The sequence below is a fragment of the Symphalangus syndactylus genome, chromosome 16 (genome assembly GCF_028878055.3).
Source record: "Symphalangus syndactylus isolate Jambi chromosome 16, NHGRI_mSymSyn1-v2.1_pri, whole genome shotgun sequence".
In the NCBI taxonomy this organism is placed as follows: Eukaryota; Metazoa; Chordata; class Mammalia; order Primates; family Hylobatidae; genus Symphalangus; species Symphalangus syndactylus.
Window position 1 is genome coordinate 73,794,752 of NC_072438.2, and position 14,834 is coordinate 73,809,585.

General features: G+C 35.6%; 1 long non-coding RNA gene across 1 annotated transcript in view; it reads left to right on the forward strand.

Annotated features, from left to right (window-relative positions):
* LOC129464772 (uncharacterized) overlaps positions 1-13,681 on the forward strand; it is a 47,132-nt gene extending 33,451 nt beyond the window's left edge. Inside the window, exons 2-3 of the long non-coding RNA XR_008651729.2 lie at positions 12,745-12,777; positions 13,560-13,681. This is a non-coding gene — a long non-coding RNA (uncharacterized lncRNA). The remainder of the gene's footprint in view (positions 1-12,744; positions 12,778-13,559) is intronic.
* Positions 13,682-14,834: the final 1,153 nt, after the last annotated feature.

Sequence of the window (14,834 nt, forward strand, 5' to 3'; positions counted from 1 at the left end):
AATAGCTAAAACTATAGATTCCTGCTTTTGATTATATAATCCACTCCCTAATGTTAATATTCTTCACTAAACCTACTTGGAAGATATTATAGACTTTGATCAGATAATTGTTATATTTTGATTTTTTTTCTTTTTTGGCAATGTATGGAAAGATGATTTTAGTGTTATTTTCCTCCTTGAATTTGCCTTTATTTAAAACAAGTGAGATTAGTAAAATGATTTGTTTATATATTAATGACTTTTTATAATGAAATCTCACTGATTATTTTATAGATTCCAAAAACTGTGGACGACACTTGAGACACTAATAAAATCTATTTCCTATCCTCCAAACAATTAGAGTAGAGAAGGGGTAAACATGTAAACAGTGAATTATAATTAAGTAATATTTAAGTAGGATAAAGTAATATAAATCTTGACAGTATAAACTTTAGTATAAAAACTATGAACAAGTTGGGCACAGTGGCAAGCACCTGTAATCCCAACACTTTAGGAGGCTGAGATGGGAAGATCACTTGAGGCCAGGAGTTAGAGACTAGTCTGGGCAACATAGTCAGACCTCGTCTCTCCCCAAAAAATCAAAAAAGTAGCCAGTTGTGGTAGTGCAAGCCTGTAGTCCCAGCTACTTGGGAGGCTGAGATGAGAGGGTCACTTGAGTCCAGGAGACCAAGGATGCATGCGGTGAGCCATGATTGTGCCACTGCACTCCAGCCTGGGTGACAGAGCAAGACCCTGAGCATATGTATTTAATTTTCCATTTACTTACTCAAACCTATAATGGCCTGATACTTTATCTTGGTAGCCCCACTTGCATTTACTCTAATTCCTCCTGAAATTGGCTTATAGAGTTTAAGCAGGGAAGCAGTCAGCCACTGTAACCAAGAAGATCAATTGCCCACTTCTGCCACTGACTCCCACAGCCACAGCTGTTGAAGTCCTCTACACAGAGGCCAAAGATACTGTGTCAGTGTCATGGTGACTTCTGGTCATCATTCTAGCCAATGCTGCAGTGCTTCTTTAGTGAAATTGTTGTTCATTCATTGTAACCTTCTGTCACAGCCATGGTTCGTCTTCTAAGACTGTAATCCAGATCTATGAACTTCCATTCAAAGGTATCAGTTAGAATGCTTCCTTTTCCCAAGAATGCTGCTTTCAAATTTAGTAATGTTCCAACATTTGTTTATCTCAGCAGCCATGTCTTTATTTTCTTCCTGACATTTTTATTTCCTTCGAATCTAAACTACTCCTCCATCTTCCAAGGACAATTAACCTTAAGTCTACTGTTCTGCATTATTTTTTTGATGAAAACTGCTTCTAGAAACTCTAAGGTGATTTTGTCAGTCTTCTAGAGCAGTTCCCTTTAAAGATTATTTAGCATCCATCTTTCTATATTAGGGAAAATTAAAAATCTAATTTTAATCTCTGGTGGGGCAGCCTACGAGTATTGTAATTGCTATTGCGGATATACAGGGACGAGTAGTAGAACAGAAGAGTGTAATCAATTTTACTTAACAAGATGGTTTTAGAAAAGATTTCATAGAGAAGCTGATACATAAAAGAAATATTGAAGTATTATTATGGGTTAGGTAGGGTTAGACATGGGAGTCAAGGATATTTGAAAGTGGGTCTTATGGGAATAGGCTGAGAGGTTGACAAATACAGCAGTACTTTCTGAAAACTGTAAATAGTATGTGTGGCTGGCACTTTAAATGTGAGTAGAGATCAGTGTAAGACAGGGCATAGTGGCAGGCAAGGCTTAGATTTTAGATAATTCGGAATGCTTTGAAGTACTTTGGTCATAATCCTGTTGACAACATAATGACCAGTAAATTTAAAGCTTTTAATTAGATATTTGGCATGATTTATCTTTAAATTTTCACTTAAGGGTAGTATGAGTGATGTATTGGAAGGATTTTAGATTATTAAACTTTTCCAGTTAGGAGACAATTGCCTGAATTAAGAAGAAGAGTTCAACTTACATGTAAAAGTTGTATTGACAGGTCTCGGTCAGGTTCGAAGCCCTTCATCTACATAAATAAGACAGGTTAGTATAATTTCACTGATTTTTATGCTTTTGTTTCTTAACTAGATTAGATGGTAATTTTTGTTTTCATTCAAGTCATTTATTTTATTTTCTGTCTATGCTGATAATTTATCCTCAGATCCACTCTTCACCTTTCCCTGTTTGCTATTTTTAAGTGATCTAATCCCTGCAGTTTTTTTTTCCGAATTTTTCTTGTCAACAGGTTCTATCTAATCTCCCCCAATAGGAAGGCACTGGTAGAAATAATTAAAAAGTCAGAGTTTTTCTTTCCAACTTCTCTGCTTCAGGCACATCCCCAGCAGTGGCTACATCTTCTCAGGTGTTCCAACTGCCAGTCAAAACTCTTTTTCCCCTTAGTTCATCCTTTTTTTTTTTTTTTTTTTTTTTTGCATAGCAGCCACCTTGTCCTCGCAGGTCTTAGGCTTTAACACCAACTCCTGTCCATAAACTTTGATTCCTGTATAGTTGGATGTATCATGGGGACTGCCTGGTAAACTTTGGTTTGCCCCACAGTCTCTATTTTGGCCTTTCAGATCATCCAAGACTTCAGCAAGTAGTTCCCCATAATAAGTGATCTCTTCTGAACTGTTAAGCCTGAGCTCTGTTTTCCTGAAGCACTCATTGAATTTTATTAAAAGTATTATCAGTATTCAGTGACTGGAACGGCTATCAATATTCTCTGTGTAGAGAGATTATGAATGTATAGAATCCTACATTCTTCAAAGCAGTTCACATGCCTTCATACTTTCTCCATATTTTATCCTTAAAAGCAATCTGAGAGGAGAGGTAGGAATACAGAGATATGTGATGCCTTTCAAAAGTTTATAACAAAAAATATTAACACCATAAGAACAACTATAAGACAAAAAAGTTTCTGATTCAGCATCTGAAACTACACTCTAGTGCCTTTTCTTTGTGGATTAATGTCCTTGACTCCTCACTATGCTGTATATATTGCCTTGCAATTTCTAACAGACACTTTTCCTCTGAAGTCGGAGAGAAAAGTGAAGTTTAATATATTTTATCTTTTGTGGTTCACATAATTGATGCCAATGTTGAAAGATTTTTAATAGACTATTTGGCTACAAATCAGCTTAGTGTGATCAAAATATTTCTTACCAGAATTTGGAAGTTTGAAAAACTTTCGGGTAAAATATAAAGGGAAAATTTGAATCTTCAACTCAGATTTAGATTATAAGTTCCTGGGAACAAGGAGTGATGGCCATCTTCCACTATTACTCACACCACTCTCATCACCACCATTTCTTTTCTTTTTTTTTTTTATACTTTAGGTTTTAGGGTACATGTGCACAATGTGCAGGTTTTTTGCATATGTATCCATGTGCCATGTTGGTTTGTTGCACCCATTAACTCGTCATTTAGCATTAAGCATATCTCCTAATGCTGTCCCTCCCCTCTCCCCCCACCCCACAACAGTCCCCAGAGTGTGATGTTCCCCTTCCTGTGTCCATGAGTTCTCATTGTTCAATTCCCACCTATGAGTGAGAACATGCGGTGTTTGGTTTTTTGTCCTTGCGATAGTTTACTGAGAATGATGTTTTCCAGTTTCATCCATATCCCTACAAAGGACATGAACTCATCATTTTTATGGCTGCATAGTATTCCATGGTGTATATGTGTCACATTTTCTTAATCCCGTCTATCGTTGTTGGACATTTGGGTTGGTTCCAACTCTTTGCTATTGTGAATAGTGCCGCAATAAACATACGTGTGCATGTGTCTTTATAGCAGCATGATTTATAGTCCTTTGGGTATATACCCAGTAATGGGATGGCTGGGTCAAATGGTATTTCTAGTTCGAGATCCCTGAGGAATCGCCACACTGACTTCCACAATGGTTGAACTAGTTTACAGTCCCACCAACAGTGTAAAAGTGTTCCTATTTCTCCACATCCTCTCCAGCACCTGTTTCCTGACTTTTTAATGATGGCCATTCTAACTGGTGTTGAGATGGTATCTCACTGTGGTTTTGATTTGCATTTCTCTGATGGCCAGTGATGATGAGCATTTTTTCATGTGTTTTTTGGCTGCATAAATGTTTTCTTTTGAGAAGTGTCTGTTCATGTCCTTTGCCCACTTTTTGTTGGGGCTGTTTGTTTTTTTCTTGTAAATTTGTTTGAGTTCGTTGTAGATTCTGGATATTAGCCCTTTGTCAGATGAGTAGGTTGCAAAAATTTTTCTCCCATTCTGTAGGTTGCCTGTTCACTCTGATGGTAGTTTCTTTTGCTGTGCAGAAGCTCTTTAGTTTAATTAGATACCATTTGTCAATTTTGGCTTTTGTCGCCATTGCTTTTGGTGTTTTAGACATGAAGTCCTTGCCCACGCCTATGTCCTGAATGGTATTGCCTAGGTTTTCTACTAGGGTTTTTATGGTTTTAGGTCTAACATGTAAGTCTTTAATCCATCTTAAATTAATTTTTGTATAAGGTGTAAGGAAAGGATCCAGTTCCAGCTTTCTACATGTGGCCAGCCAGTTTTCCCAGCACCATTTATTAAATAGGGAATCCTTTCCCCATTTCTTGTTTTTGTCAGGTATGTTAAAGATCAGATGGTTGTAGATGTGTGGCATTATTTCAGAGGCCTCTGTTCTGTTCCATTGGTCTACATCTCTGTTTTGGTACCAGTACCATGCTGTTTTGGTTACTGTAGCCTTGTAGTATAGTTTGAAGTCAGGTAGCATGATGCCTCCAGCTTTGTTCTTTTTGCTTAGGATTGTCTTGGCTCTACAGGGTCTTTTTTGGTTCCATATGAACTTTAAAGTAGTTTTTCCAATTCTGTGAAGAAAGTCATTGGTAGCTTGATGGGGATGGCATTGAATCTATAAATTACCTTGGGCAGTATGGCCATTTTCATGATATTGATTCTTCCAACCCATGAGGATGGAATGTTTTTCCATTTGTTTGTATCCTCTTTTATTTCATTGAGCAGTGGTTTGTAGTTCTCCTTGAAGAGGTCCTTCACATCCCTTGTAAGTTGGATTCCTAGGTATTTTATTCTCTTTGAAGCAATTGTCATCACCACCATTTCTATTCTGCCTCACAGAACCCTAGGAATCACGAGACACTCAACATATTTATAATAGCATATAAACTTAAACATGACTATAAGTAACACTTTCATAATCTGGGGGTAAAACGTCTTCAAGATTGCCCTAAAGCATTTGGTTGGAACTATGAAATCTAGAAAGCGTAAAATTTCTTGATTCTTACATTTAAATCTTTAATCCATTGTTATTTGATTCTTACAGAGAGTGTGAGATAAGGATCTATTTTTATTCTCTGTATATAGATGTCCCGTATTCCCAATACCATTTATTAGAGAGACCATTTTTCCCCATTGAGTGTTCTTGGCACCATTGTCAAAAATCAACTGATCCTAGATGTGTAGGTTTATTTCTGTGTTCCCTGTCCTATTCCATTGGTCGATGTTGCTATCTTTATGCCAGTATGTTGCTGTTTAGATTACTATAGCTTTGTAATATATTTTAAAATTCAGTACTGTGGTGCCTCCAGCTTTGTTCTTTTTGGTCAAGATTTCCTGGGCTATTTGGGGTCTTTCATGGTTCCATAGACATTTTTGAATTTTCTATTTCTATGAAGAATGACATTAAAATTTTGATAAGAATTTTATTAAATCTGTAGATTGCTTTGAGTGCTATCGACATTTTAACATTATTAATTCTTCTAATATATTAATATGAGATATCTTTCAATTTATTTATGTCATCTTTCCTCAGCGTTTTATAGTTTTCTATATACAGAAAATTCTGTCATTTGCAACATCATACATGAAGCTAGAGGACATATGTTAAGTGGAATAAGTCAGGCACAGAGAGACAAATACCATGTAATCTGACTAATATGTGAAATCTCAAAAACTTCAACTCATAGAAGTAGAGAGTAGAATGATTATTACCAGAGGATGTAAAAGGGATGTGGTGGATGAGAAGAGAGAGACAGGTACAAAGATTCAGTTAGATAAAAGAAATAAGCTCTGGTGTTCTATTTCCCAGTATGGTGACTATAGTTAATAATCATGTATTGATATTACAAAGGAGCTGAGGAGATTTTAAATGTTCTCATCATAAAGTAATGACAAATATTGTATTTGAAGTGATGGATATTCTAATTAGCCTAATTGGATCATTCCATAATGTATACATGTACTGAAACATCACATTCTGCCCTATAAATACACGCAATTATTATTTGTCAATTAAGAATAAAATAAAACCTAAAAATAAAAATAAATACAATTTAAAAGACCAGCAATAACAAAATTTCCTGGGAGTTATCACACAGTCTGAAGTTTTTTGAGTACAGGCACTGAAGTTTCCTCTCCAAAGCTGCTCTGAGAACTGCCTTCTGAGGCTGCTTTATGCCAGAGGGCCTGAGCTCTCTCTACGGCCAGCTGTCTACCATGGTTTCCACTGCTGGCATTGTTCTGATTACCATGACTGAGATCTTGGAGTCATCTTTAACTCATCGTTAATTCTCTATTCTCCACAGGTGTCCTGTTCTAAACAAAAAGCAAGTTTACCTTATTTATTTCCTAAATATTTCCGTATCTTTCCCTCCCCACACACATACTTTTAAAAAATTTTTACCAGGCAGAGCACTGTGGGTCATGCCTGTAATCCCAGCACTTTGGGAGGCCGAGGTGGATGGATTACCTGAGATCAGGAGATCGAGACCAGCCTGGCCAAAATGGTGAAACCCCATCTCTACTAAAAATACAAAAAATTAGCCAGGCTTAGTGGCACATACCTGTAATCCCAGCTACTTGGGAGACTGAGGCAGGAGAATCGCTTGAACCTGGGAGGTGGAGGTTGCAGTGAGCCGAGATCGCGCCATTGCACTCCAGCCTGCGCAACAAGAGTGAAACTCTGTCTCAAAAAAAAGAAAAATCTTTACCACTTATTCTTACAATTTCAGTCTCATATCCTTCTGGAAATGTCTTATTTCTTCTTCTCTAACTGTTGCAGTTCGTTCTAAATCTCTTTCATCAGACCATTCCTCATCAGAAATAGCTTTGGTGGTTTCCTATTGTCTATAGGATGAACATCAGATTATGCCTTTGGGATAATCTCCATCATAAGGTCACTCATAATTAGATTTTGCCTGCTTTTGCAAAATTATACATACTGCAAAGTATTTCCCTCAAGAATTCCATTTAGATAATGCCGTTTAAATGATATGTATGTGCATGTGTATATATTGTTTTCTCAATTAATTTTATTTTTGCCCCATTTTCCATTCTTTGAGTGTCCTTTTCTTCCGAGCTCGTTATTACACATCTGTCAAGTTCAATCCAAATGCCACTTTCTTTTTAATTATTTCCTATTTACGTATCACTTGATGTAAGGATTTTGTCAAACTCTTCTATAGTACTATTGTGTGTGTGTGTGTGTGCAAACAGAATATTGATGCGTTGAAGTCTCACCTCTTCATTTCAGTTGTAAACATTAGAAATGAGAAGCAATATTGTAGACTTCCTTGTGTTACCAGCATCACTTAGTCTGATATTTTGAATTTCTTAATATAATATGAGTCAAGGGAATATTTGTTTATTCTTTAGCCCTGATTCTAACCTCCCATAACATTCTACTCTGTTAGAACCTAGAAGATAAGTGTACACGTAGCATTCATTGTTTGGGTTGCAAATGAAAGCTGATGTTTTATTCAGCATTAGTATTTTTAAATTCATTTACTGATTTTGATGCTTATATCACCTTTGAACATTTTGAGAGCTTGTCAGCTCTCCCGATGTCTTCTATTAAAATGCCACCAAACCTTTAATGCATATATCCTTCAATTTGAATGCACAAATGCTTATTTTAATCTTCTCTTTGCCATTTCAAATCCAAAATTTTTATATTCAATTTAAATGGGATATTTTGATAAATGACTTACTATAACTTGTTTATTTGTTAAACTACATAGAAAGTCCATGTATTTCCACTATATCTCTATAACGGATTGGTACTTTAAAGAACCAAAATCCCAGTAAAAGCAAACAAAAACAACACCAAAGATTTGTTTTGTATCATTTATTTTCAATGTGCTTTAATTGCACTGGAACTTTAATTGAGATGTAATTGCACGCATTTGTATGAATTAAAAAATACTTAAAGCTGAAATGTGGTGGATGAAACAATTTTGTGCATATCGTGAAACAGTTACCATAAAGTTTTATCATTGCTTTTTATAGTATCACTATCATGCACTTTAAAAGTTAAGTTTGCAATCCAGTCACATTTTATTCGTCTGTGCTTTTCATTTTGTTTATCCTCTCTCTCGCCCCAGAACTCCTTATTCAATCCCAGCTCTTCTCTATGCTGTTCTGTGTCCTGGGAGTTTGAACCTTAGAGATTCTGTCAGCTCCTTGTCCTCTGATTTTCCGTCGTGTTCAGCCAATGGGAGGTATGTGATGGAGATGACAGCTAGGAGGAAAGACTGGTCTGGGTGTTAATACTTACTGCTCTCTTGTTCTGTGAGTGGTTCTCTTCCTCCGTGCCTTCAGCTCCTGTTGGCTGTCCACTTCCATAGATCTCTCTGTGGCTGGACAATCATAAACACTGCACTCTCTTTTAGCCCTTTCAGCTCAGGGAGCTATTGGCTTTCTGCTGTTGTTATTTCCTTGCTGTTTCTCTAGCTTTTCTTGGTGTCCTTAACTTCATCCTCACCTCCATGTATAGACACCCTCTATGAAATTTGTTTCAGTTAAACACTTTGAAGACCATTGTTTCATGCTGGGACTTTAACTCATATATCATCCATGTGAATTTATAAATCAGTTTCTTTTATGTATCTTTAATATACAATATGTGATATGAATGATGATCAACTGGGAAACAAATGAAGTGTTTACTAAATATAGTGTGTGAGATTAGTTCCCAGACTAAACCCTCACATCTTGACTCTACAAACGCCAAGAAAATGTAATGTTTGCAAAAATGTTGAGTTCAAATTCTTAGGTAAGGTGAAAATCTCTCCTATTATTAATTTATATCAATATATATGACTTTGTTGAAGTGGGCTGGCATTCAACTTTATTTTTAACACTGAGACAGACTACCAGTAAAGTTAGTTACTGCCATATACTTAGGTGAGAAAAGGTGCTACTACTGAGATAAGGCTAACTGATATGGGCTTTCAGTTTAAATATTTTCATTTTCATGGCTATCTATTACGTTTTGCTATGATCAATCTAAAATTTATCTAAGAATATTATTTATTTATTTATTTTCCTTTTTCAAAATGTTACTTCTTTCTCAGCTTGGTATGAGCATACTTAATGACCAGATTTCTTAAGGTCATACAATTCTTGTTTGTTTCTTCCACATTTATGTAATTAATGGGCCATCAGCTACTCCCCGTAAGATTTTAGCAGATGTAGCATTATTTTCCCAGGTCCAGTATTTGCAAAGCAATAAGCAGTTTATTGGCCATTTCTAACAAGAAACAATTCCTAAAATGTTTATATATTTGGTTTATGGCATTAGCTGAGATCTGTTTGGTATGCACAGCCATTAATGTTTTCATAGCCAGGCACGAATAACAACTGTTGGAAAGGGTCTGCCAAAACAGGTTATGTTGTAGCTTAAGAAATGAGACTTATAACTGAGACAGCAAATGGCCTTCAATTAATGTTGAAGTATTTAATTTACTTTTTTGTCAGTATTTATTATAACCTGTGAACTATAATAATAATGACTGATGCTTTATTGAAGTCTAACCTATGTCAGATGTTTATTAAGTGTTCTTTACATCACCCTGTTTAAATCTAATATTTTAGCATATATACTAATGAAATCCTCAATTTTAGGAAAAGAAATCAAAAGATTAGAGTAGTTCAGTAGTTCAGTAACATGCCCAAAATCATACAGCTGGTAAATGGTGGAGAAATATTTCAAATTAAGCCTGTGATAACCCAGAATATCATAGGTTCTCATAAGCACTTACTGAGACCTTTCCATATGCTGGTAAGTTAAGTTGTGGCATAATCATATAAATATTAACATAATAATTTGGAGCACATTTGACCAGAATCAAGGTACTTAGGTAGATATTAAATATATTAGACACATAATTTATTTTTATTCCATGTCAGACAAATAGAAATAAGAGAATAAGAGAACATCCTAATTGAAAAATAATCAGTATTCTTTCTAGCTGTGTCAATTTTTCATTACTATTCAAATATTCTTTTTCAAATCGTAATATAGGTCATAGATAGCATTTTCTGTTTCTATAGAACTGCAAGTTGCTGCCTCACTTTTTCCTCCTCTAGCTGTTTCATTTCTGGAATAAAAGTCTTTTGCAATATCAAGATCATCCCATATTCATTAGAAAAAACATATGTGATATTGTAAATGTCATTTATGTCAGCGGCAAGTTTTTTTTTTTTCTATTTGCACTTATGTAGGGCTTTAATTTATCATGTCATCTACCATCTGGTTCTCAGGAGAGATTTTTATTACATTTTAATAAAGAGCATATTGAAGAAAGTAATTTTTGTTGCTTAGTAAAGTATGCAAGCATTTACGTTTTTTTTTCCTGGTAACCTTTCATTGATAATTATTTGTCATTTAAACTTTTGGTTAGCCTATTTTATGTTACATAGAAAACCCATGTGAAAGTCTTTGATGTATGTTTAGAGTCATATAAGAGACCATATCAGATACAAAACATCTATTAGATAAAAGTTGTTTATTTAATATAAACTTATTTTATTTTTATCTTTATGAATCTTGGAATAATTAAATATGTTTGGAGGGAGAAAGATGTAGTGACTACATCCTAGCATATTTTCCTTAGATATTTAAGAATTTTTTCAAAGCTTTTTTCAGCCAAAGCATAATAGTCCTAAAAGAGAAGGCCTTTTCCAAATCCATTACTTATTGTTCCCCTAATGAGAATAATCAATATTGACTCATTCCAAAGGAATCAGGATTAGATCATCTCTTTGACATTGGAATTTCCTGTAAACAGTAACTCCATTGTGAACAATCTATGGATGGATTCACAATTCTAAAGTAGGAGTTTAGTCACTGAAGACCAGCCATATTTTATTTTAATGCATCTTCTTCTATTATATATTATTGGCTTATGAAAAAGCATGTGTCAGGGTCTTTTTTGTACCTAGAAAATATTCATTATAGCATTTTTGGACCTTAATGCAATGTCATCTTTTCTACACAGATGAAATATCTGGTATCTCTATATTCTGAACTTCAGTCTTCCACAACTGTGAGGACAAAACAATTACCTAGTTAAGGAAAAACACCAACAAAAGAAATAAGAGCAGCATTCAGAGGCTGCCTTGGCTTTTTTTTTATTTTTCTAGAGGTAAAGAAACCAAAAAGAGAGCTCAATCTCTGGAACTTCTGACACATTTTTCCTGCACTTCTCATTTACTTTCAGTTCTGGAATACCGTGAGACAGTCAGATAGACATTGGTGAACCTTTGATCTCACTCTATTTAATTAGGGAAACCAACAGGATCTTTTATGTTTAGAGGCCAGCGATGTGTAAAAAGCCATGTATAATGTGAAGCCTGACAAATTGTGGTGAGTATTTTTGGACAGCAGACTTAGCAGTCCCTTTGTTGTCTGTGCACTGTCAGCTTTTGACTCAAAGAGAATGGATTAACATAAAAAGAGAATCCTCCATCATTCCCAGGGCATGCCTGGAAAGAATGAATCTGCCTCTTTTGATTTTTTTTTTTTTTTTTTCTGAGCTAGGTCAGGTACAATATAAAATCATCTACAATTTATAGCTTTCAGCTTTTTTTTTTTAAAATGGTTTTAGATAGGTAGCTATTCAATGCCTCAGTTTTTCCTGAGATAAAATAATATCTATTCCTTCTGTATCTTATAGTAGTCTTCCAAGGATTAATTCATTGACGAATTTCAATTACTTTCTGTTCCTCAATTATATTATCACATATTACAATATATTAGATTTAACTTATACATAACCTCCAGGGCAGACATGAAAACTACTCTTTTTAGGAAATTTTAATACAAGGTATAACTTCAAAGTAATGAGTTTGACTTTTTTCAGGTAAAGAGAAGTGTATGTGATATTTACTTTTATGGTACCTGAAAACTGCAGGCAGTACACCTGTTTCAGCCCCTCCTAATCACTGTTGAAAGATTCAGGATCTAAGCTCATGTGGTCCTTGAAGTCAGGCAGTTTTATGGCTTGGTCAAGCTGAGATTTTATAATCTTTGTCCTTGCAAGCTACCCTGTTCTCTGGTGTGCTCTCCCAGGGGCACTTCCCATAACACCCCAGGATGTTCTGCTGAATCCCTCCGTTATTGCCAAGGAGTAAATGCTGTCTCCAAAACACTGACAGGACCTAGCGGCCTCATTCCCTGGAATGGCCTGGAGACTCCCCTTTAATCTTTCAATGGACACAATGCTTAAAGTTCAGATTTTTTAATAATATTTTCAAAAACTCCACTTACAATAAAGTCAAAAATCCCACCTCTATCTTCAGTCTAGGTAACTTCACTATCATGCAGATGACTCTTTCCCAACCATAGTTTTTATCTGTGATTTATTTCAGCACCCTGTGCTCTGAATGCATATGATCCTTGCAGAAGCAAGGGAAAAAAAGCTTGATATTGATCTTGACTACATGTAACTTCTTTTGTATTCTTCTCTTCCTAGGTTTCCAAGCCTAATCGAAGAGAAGCAAAATAGGTAAAGACTCCTTTTGTTACAATGCATTAGAATTTCATGTTATCCAACCTTGGCTCAGCTTTCCATGATGTGTGCAAACTGACAGCACTTTCTCAGGAATTTCTACACATTTGCTTTCTTGCCAAACCCTATCCTCGCAGCCACACCATCCTTGCATACCTAAAATTTCTTGCTATATTTATGTTGTTTCTCCTTTTTCACTATTATTATAACTCCAGTTTATTTTCTCTAATATTGTTTGTGATACCCTCTTCATCCCCAACTTCTGTTGCCTTTCTCCGTTAAGTATTCTTGGCTTCTTTTATACTTTTACATTTTTAAAAGTAATTGTCTCTGCTTACATTTTGCCCAAATTGATATTATTTAGTTCAAGTCAATGTGTATTTTTTTAACACTCAGTGCAAGAAAATAAATTTCCTAGGTACCACAGGATATACAAGTAACTCAGAGTATTAAAAAGTCTTTTGTGGATCTGGCTTACACATTAAACAGGACTTACTTCCTTTCTATATCTCTGAATATCTTGAAATACTAACAGTATATTTTGTATTTCTCCTAAAACACTTATTATTCTTTGGCTTTAGGCCCTATCACGAAGTGAAACTATACTGGAGGTCAATAATGACCTTCCTTGTACAGCATTTTAAGCTCTCTCTTTGAATAATATTGTTTAAAATTATCTCTCTACTGCATGTGACACTATAGGACAAAAGTTATATTTAGCACTACAGTTGACCCGTGAACAACCTGGGTTTGAACTGTGTGGATTCACTTATACACAGATTTTCTTCTGCCACTGCCACCCCTGAGACAACAAGACAATCCCTCCTCTTCCACCTCCCGATCCTATTCAACAGGAAGACGATGAGGCTGAAGACCTTTATGATGATCTGCTTCCACTTAATTCATGGTAAATATATTTTTCTTTCCTTATCATTTTCATAAAAACATTTTCTCTCTCTACTTTGCTCTATTGCAAGAATACAGTATATAATACACATAGCATAGAAAATGTGTGTTAGTCAACTATTTATGTTATTGGTAAGGCTTCTGGTGAACAGTGAAGTGTTACTAGATAAGTTTTTAGGGAGTCAACTGTTATATGTGGATTTTTTTTACTGTGTAGGGAGTGGTACTCCTAACCGCCTAACCCTCTATCCCCCACGTTGTTCAAGGGTCAATTGTTCTTTTTTTTTTTTTTTCTGAAAGGGTACACATTCTTACTTTTTTTTTTTTTTTTTTTCTTTTTGACACAGGGTCTCACTCTGTGCCCAGGCTGGAGTGCAGTGGCATGATCATAGTTCACTGCAACCTAGACTTCCCTGGGCTCAAGTGATCCTCCCATCTCAGCTTCTCCTTTCTCTGGGTCTACAGGCGCACATCACTTTACCCAGCTAATTTTTTCATTTATTTTAGAGATGGGGTCTTGCTTGTTATGTCAGCTGATCTTGAACTCCTAGACTCAAACAATCCTCCCACCTCAGCCTTCCAAACTGCTAGGATTACAGGCTTGAGTCACAGATGCCTGGCCAGGTGCACATTCTTGAATCTGCTATTATTGCACTGACCATTCCTTCTCAGCTTTTCTATGGTTTTCTTATTGCACAATCTCTTCCACTGGCATATTTTTTTCTAGGGCACTTGTCTGTGTCACTGATTCCTTCCTCTCACTCTAAGTGTTTTTTCCAGATTTTATCAATGTCCTCATGAGGCTTTAATTAGAGGCTTTATGTATGTTTCCTTGGACTATCTTCCCAATTTGGATTATATCCCAGTGTTTGTGATTTGCAGTGTGGCTTTTCATAGGGCATTTCCAAAGAGTCTGCCTTAATTTACCAGTCACTGAGCTCCTGCTCCAACTTGAGCTCATTATTTTCACAGAAATATCCTTCACCCATATTCAGTGCTGCATTAATGGTATTATTCCAACCTATCTTGTAGAAATCATTTGCCCCTTGCAGCAAACACAATTCATCTACAACAAAGATCTGGTATGCTCACGTTCAAAATTGTTTTATTAAAAAAAATAAAACAATTGATTAGATCAAAGTCACATA